The sequence below is a fragment of the Palaemon carinicauda genome, chromosome 42, assembly GCF_036898095.1.
Source record: "Palaemon carinicauda isolate YSFRI2023 chromosome 42, ASM3689809v2, whole genome shotgun sequence".
In the NCBI taxonomy this organism is placed as follows: Eukaryota; Metazoa; Arthropoda; class Malacostraca; order Decapoda; family Palaemonidae; genus Palaemon; species Palaemon carinicauda.
The window spans coordinates 19,430,740-19,437,601 of record NC_090766.1 but is presented as its reverse complement, the minus strand read 5'-3'; the positions used below and the strand labels follow the sequence as shown (position 1 = coordinate 19,437,601).

Below are 6,862 nucleotides of genomic sequence, written 5' to 3'. Positions count from 1 at the left end.
TATTAATGCTACCCTTGAATAAATATCTTTGTCACGTCCGTAGTTCCTCTCAACCTGACTTTTCCATCGTTTGATGAAGTTTTCTTTATACGGGTCATAATCTCATTTACATATTCTATCTCATTTTTCTCCCTCTATATATTAGCTCGTACCCATTCGTTGTCTCTCTCTCTCTCTCTCTCTCTCTCTCTCTCTCTCTCTCTCTCTCTCTCTCTCTCTCTACCCGCGGCCCATTTTATTCAACAGATTTCACGGACTCTTTGCTCTCGATGTGGTTCATGGGGTGGAAATTCGTGATGTAGTTTAGGAATGGTGGCTTTTTTTTTTTGCGCGGGGGGAGCGGGGGTCGTAACATGGCGCCTCGCCCCTTAGATTTTTATGCTGCTCGTTTTTCTTCTTTATGATTTTTGGTCAAAGGTCTCTACGTAGGATTGGCTGGGAATGAAGTTTCTGTTGCATAATCATTCGGTAGTGTTGGAATGCGGGTGTATTGAATGTTAGGTTTTCTCTTTCTTGGAGTAATGGTTCAGAGGGGAACGTTGGATATTGCTTATGAAGCAATTTCTTTTATATTTCACTTTTCGTCTTTTTCTATTATGATTGTATGCTGTTCATCTTTTTTCTATTATGATTGTATGCCATGTTAAAATGTAAGTGCAGTGTTTGTTATTTGCCCAATAAAAATGCTTCAGAGTTATTAAGCTTTGATCCATCTAAAATAATATATATAAAAATAATTATAAAATTTATTTTAGATAGAACGAAATAAAATCAGGTATAAAATCAGTGTTCATGTTGCACTCATTCTTAAACTATTCAAGTCGCTAAATTGTGTATTCTAAAAGTCTTGAGTGAAAGTCTATACATAGTAGTGTACCAGATCCATCAAAAATGGCATCTGAATATAGAGAGAGAGAGAGAGATGCACACGCATGTGCAGATTCAACCCTTCCCATCCCGTCCCCTTCTCTTAACTACAACCCGCTTGTTCGATAATTTGTGGGGGAATGTAGTTTCTGAGTGTTCCTCTAGGGGTACCCCCTCTCACCAGAGTATGACTACACACACTCCTGATCGCTGATTAATTGGGCACCGCTGCGAGTCGGTGCAAAGACGCCTCATTAAAAGAATGAGTATAGTACTTCATTGATCGGCACATTTTTAAATAATGATTCTACGTCAAGACTTAGGAGTTTTACATTGTTTACCGGGGTATTTAATCTGCTGAATTTCGGATGAAGTAGTGTTCTGCATGCTTGATATGAACTGAAGAAAAACTCTCTAGAAAGGGAGACGGCAAGTGTGCTAAACATTTTGATATATACATAAATAACCGTTTGCATGAGACGATCGGGTGCAAGGGAATACCGTCCTTGTGAGTTTTTGGGAGGCCGTACAAATATGGCAATGAAGGGTTCATAACTTTGGACTTTTCCAACACCTCGATGTCTTTTTTATTGTTTCCGATTTTTCTTAGATTTGAAAAATTCCGGAGCAATAGAGTTACGGAGTCTTTTGTTAGTTTTTCTTAGGTAATGTTATCGTCTAAGAGCTGTTGAACTTTGTTGACAGACGCCTTTTTATCGAGAATAACTATTTTGCCGTTTTTATCCGATTTGGTGATGATGATATCAGTTTTGCGTATTGAAAAAAATTGGTTTGGGAGACCTTTTAGGAAGCGGATTTTTAGTTATTTCGTTCTAATGCATTCAATAAAATTCCTTTCCGACAAATTTCTTCTTTTTCAAAATTATTTGCAGAGAAATGTTTATCAAAGGCCACCACATAACAAAAACTTTCCCGTCCGGGTTTCATAGCAAAAGAAATACGTCGATTTAGAGCTGTTTGCACATTAACTGAGAGTAGACGGTTCGATAAATTTAAAACTTCATTTTCTAATCCTAAATTGTTCCAAGTCCTATCTCGTACGAGTCTCTCTATTTTATTTTATTTCTCGGACTGAGTCACATTACTATTAATAGCACCAGTCAGTACAGACGAGGAAAGATCTCTGTATATGCATACCATCATCTCGGCACAGCTGAAGAGAGGCCCCCCCCCCAATTCGCTTATGTTCCTCCGCGTTACTTAGATGTCTTGATTTGCTGACTTAATTTGTTCTTGCAGAAATGTCCTGGAGGAATTAGGAAAGGTGTCCGATGTTGACGTCCAGCGTGAAAAGCCATACATTTTCGGCATAAGTTGTTCCTGCAGACACTCATGAAGAAACTATTTCTGTTTATTCCTCCGGTGAAGTCCGTGCACTAATTGTTCTCAACGTCTGAAGACATGCTTTGCTTTTTTTTTTTGGTTGATATTGAAGAAACATGTTAAACTGATTACAGTTATAAGTAAGATTATATATATATATATATATATATATATATATATATTATATATATATATATATATATATATATATAATGAATGTATGTATGTATATATGTATGTATATATATGTATACATATGTATTTATATGTATATATGTATTTATATGTGTATATATATGTATTTATATGTATATATATGTATGTGTGTATATGTGTATTTATATGTATATATAAGTATGTATATGTATGTATATATGTAAATATATATATATATATATATATATATATATATATATATATATATATATATATATGTGTGCCTATATTTGTGTATATAGATATATATATATATATATATATATATATATATATATATATTTATATATATATATATATATATATATATATATTTATATATATATATATATATATATATGTATATATATTTATATATGTGTATGTATGTATATATATTTATATATGTGTATGTATGTATATATATTTATATATGTGTATGTATGTATATATATTTATATATGTGTATGTATGTATATATATTTATATGTGTATGTATGTATATATGTTTATATATGTGTATGGCTGTATATATATATATATATATATATATATATATATATATATATATATATATATATATATATATATATATGTGTGTGTGTGTGTGTGTATGTATGTTTATATATTTACAGCGTCGTAAGTTTTTGCGCGCACCCCAAATCACCCTCACTCACTCAAAACAGCGGTATAAAAATAACAATAACATCCTTATGAAAAAAGAAAACAAGAAAAAATTTTGATGGAGTACTAACCTAATATTAATCAATAGCTGGTGTGCTTCCCCTTCCTCTTCAGTGTCTCCTTCAACCGTCTTGGCAAGGAGTTTGCAAGATTTTGCAGGATGGATGGCTCGAAGGTGTCCCACGTGCGCTGAATGGTGGCCTTGAGTTTTTCCAGGGAACTCGTGTCTTCGTCCCTTATCTTCGCCTTTATTATGGCCCAAAGGTTCTCAATGGGGGAAAGATCGGGCGAATTACCAGGCCTGTCTTGAATAAAGTCTATCCCACAATCTTTCAACCACGTTATCACTTTTAGCTGTGTGCGCAGTAGCCCCGTCCTGCTGGAAAATATAGGTTCCCGTCTTCTCGAAACTCTCTTCAAGATGGTCGTTCAACAACTCGTAGTACGTGTACTGGTTCACAGTCGTGTTCTTATCTAGGAACTTGAGCGTTCCTAAACCCCCATAACCAAAACACCCCCCCACACCATAACATACTGGGGGAACTTGCGGCGCTTGGCAACCTGATTGTCTGCAAGCGTGTCCATCTGGGGCCCCCTCCACACTTTGCTTCCACTCGTGTCCGAGACAAAAAAACTAGCTTCATCACTCCACAACACTTGTTGCCACTTCTCTAAAGGCCATTCTTTGTATTTCTCAGCAAAAAGTCTCCGGGCGATCACTTGCCGCTTGCTGATGTCGGGTTTCCTGGAAGGGTTCACTTTCTTGTACCCGAGGTCTGTACTTAACCTACGCTGAACAGTACAAACAGACACGTCCCCCAATAAACTAGGATTTTCAAATTTTATTTTCTTTGCAGAGGTTGAAGGTATAGCATCAACCTGCCGTTTCACGTTCTTCAACGTGCGCGCTGAAATCTTACCGGGCCTTCCACTCGCCTTTTTGTGATGAGGTATGTCAACACTACTAGACTCCTTAAACTTACGCACGAGGTTTTGGATGGTTCGTGGATTAACTCCTGTCTGTCGGGCGATATCTCATGTTGGCAAACCGATTTTATGACACTCAATGACATGCACTATATCATCATGTGAAGATTTAGGTCCTGGCATGATTACAAACAACACAGCTCCACAACATAAAGCACACCACGTGACAAAGAAGAGGGAGCGCGTCCCAAAAACTGAAGATATTCGCACTGAATGAAGTCAAGGCCAACACTGGCTGGGACGTGTTGCCACTATAAAATTTTGTAATTCCCAAGAACGACCCATGAAAAATCCCAAGATTGACTATAAATTCCCAAGACCCTCAAAACACATTTGAAAGGTAAAACCAATTGATTTGAGTGATACAGTATATATTTCTCACCTGAAGCAGTTGCTAATTGAGGTAAACATTCATGGCTTCTTCAATCTCGTCAGTATCACCTTCATCCGCATTTAAAGTTGCCAGTTCACCTCCTTTTCTGCTAGCTTCTCGTTCCATATATCGCTTATGACACTTCCCTCCTTTAACATCTTTAATGAGTGCAGGTGAGGGTTCCCAACGGTGGCACCCATCTTGCCTTGAAATGGATTGCATTGCAAGAATGCGGTTTGTAACAGTTGACACTTACAGCTTGTTAGTTTGCTTATTTTTAATACGATTCAGCTGGGAAAATACCCTCTCTACACAGGCAGATGAGTGTGGAAGCACCATTAAATTGCACATAAACGTAGAGAGATGATGGAACTTTGTCTGATTATTGGCGTCTTTAATTGATTTCAACTCGAGCCAGAATGAGGTTGCAGGCATACCCGAGATGTTTTTCAGAGATTCCTTGAATTGCAACAAATCCTTCCACTGATCTTGCAATTCATCTAAATCTTCTTCTTTAACTAAGTTTGGAAAATTCACTGCCAGTTTTCCAATAGATTTAATCCCTCTCTGAGGTGAAAGTGCTGCTTTGGGATCCATGATACTTAACATAGCAAGAATACTATCCTCCTTAAAATTGAATCTTTTCTTCATTTGAGTGCACAACTCTACCAAAAATCTCTTACAATCATTCCGAAATCTGCCTTCATATTCTCCTAATGGCTGCTTAATGAGCATGGCCTCACATCTGCCACCAAGTTCTATAATGCTTTTGTGTTTTGCAGCATCATTAGGATCAAGTTCTGCCAAACTATGTGAATGAAGAATGTCTTCATCTACAAACAAAGCAAGGATACTTCTATATTCATCTGATATAGTAGAATATAGGGTTGCAATTCGAAAATATTGAGATTGGAACTCAAGGTTCATTTTATCAACTTTACTTATGATGTAATTAAGGAATAATAACATGTGCTTTGTTCCTGGGGTGGCCCCATGGTCTTGCTAATTTGCGATGCCCCATCCACCTTATCTGTTTTAGCTTCTCCCTGAAAGAATAACTGCAGTGCATCCCATTGTTCTAAAATCCTCGATAATACCAACCCCCTTGACAGCCATCGAGTCTGTGACAGTTTCAACATTATGTGCTTAGGAGACTGTACTACATCTTGAATCATCTGAAATTGGTGTTGACGTTTACTGCTCCTTGAAAAATAACAACACACATCTTTTAAGAATGTTTCAAGGAAGGATGGCAATGTGTTACTGGCATGGCTCGAACATAAGGCAAATGAGTGACATACACACCCTAAAATGAACACAGACGGAAGGTCTCTCTTTAGATGAGCTTGAAATCCATTATTTACCCCTAGCATAGTGGAACAATTGTCACTTGCAAACCCTACAATATTTTGTAAGGGTATCTCTTCCTTTTCCAACATCTCTTTTACTGATTTATAGAGTCCTTCTGCACTCGCATCATCCACCTCTACAAAATCTAAAAGTAAATCTGCAACTTTACACTTTTTTTCATCATACACTACCATCACTTCTAAAAGTCTCAGAAACATCCGTGCTTTCGTCAATAATCAATGAAAAATAATTTTCTTTGCAAAACTTTGCTACCACCTGTCTTTCTTCCCATGCAATGCCATCCTGAAGCATGTATGAAGCTTTAGTCTTTTTCATTTTCATGTTGCGAGCTGTTTCACACACTGGGAACATTTTCTTTATTACGTCAACCAAATGGTCAGCTTGAGCAAAAGGTACACCATGTTCTGCCATGTAACCTGTTAAATACATTTCAGCTTTTGCAACCTTATCTTGTGGAAGTTCTGCATCACTCCTCTTGAAAAATTGTTTAATATTTAAGGTGTTCTTTTTTGCATCTAAATTTCTTGTGTGCTTTGATGAAGCTTTGTGCTTCATAAGTGCTGATTTATTACAGTTCTTTAGTTTCCAGTCACAAACACTACAGATGGCAGCATTTTTATCATTCGGATCTTCTTTCACCCAGTCTCTAAGTTCGACATCTGTCAACCATTGCTTATTAAATGATTGTTGATACCACCCTTTTGATTTTTTTCTTGGTGGAGTATTACAGCCACTCTTAGAAGTTCCAGGCTCAGGATCGCTAGAGTCACTCATTGCTGCGGGTGCATACGTGTGTTCTTCAACTGTTAATCACAAACTAGATCATGCGAGCCTCCTTACCAGGGCTGCCAATGGGAATTATCAGAAAAACCCAGAATAACGGTTCAAAAAAAAAAAAAAAAACCAGATTGAATGGAAAAAAACCCAGATGTTGATTAGCGTGTGTGTATATATATATATATATATATATATATATATATATATATATATATATGTGTGTGTGTGTGTGTGCGTATTTTTATATAGTCAATATATTAAATA

The 6,862-nt window shown here is 36.6% G+C and overlaps 1 pseudogene; it reads right to left on the bottom strand.

Annotated features, from left to right (window-relative positions):
• Positions 1-4,471: 4,471 nt before the first annotated feature.
• On the bottom strand, positions 4,472-5,589 carry LOC137633027 (uncharacterized; annotated as a pseudogene).
• Positions 5,590-6,862: the final 1,273 nt, after the last annotated feature.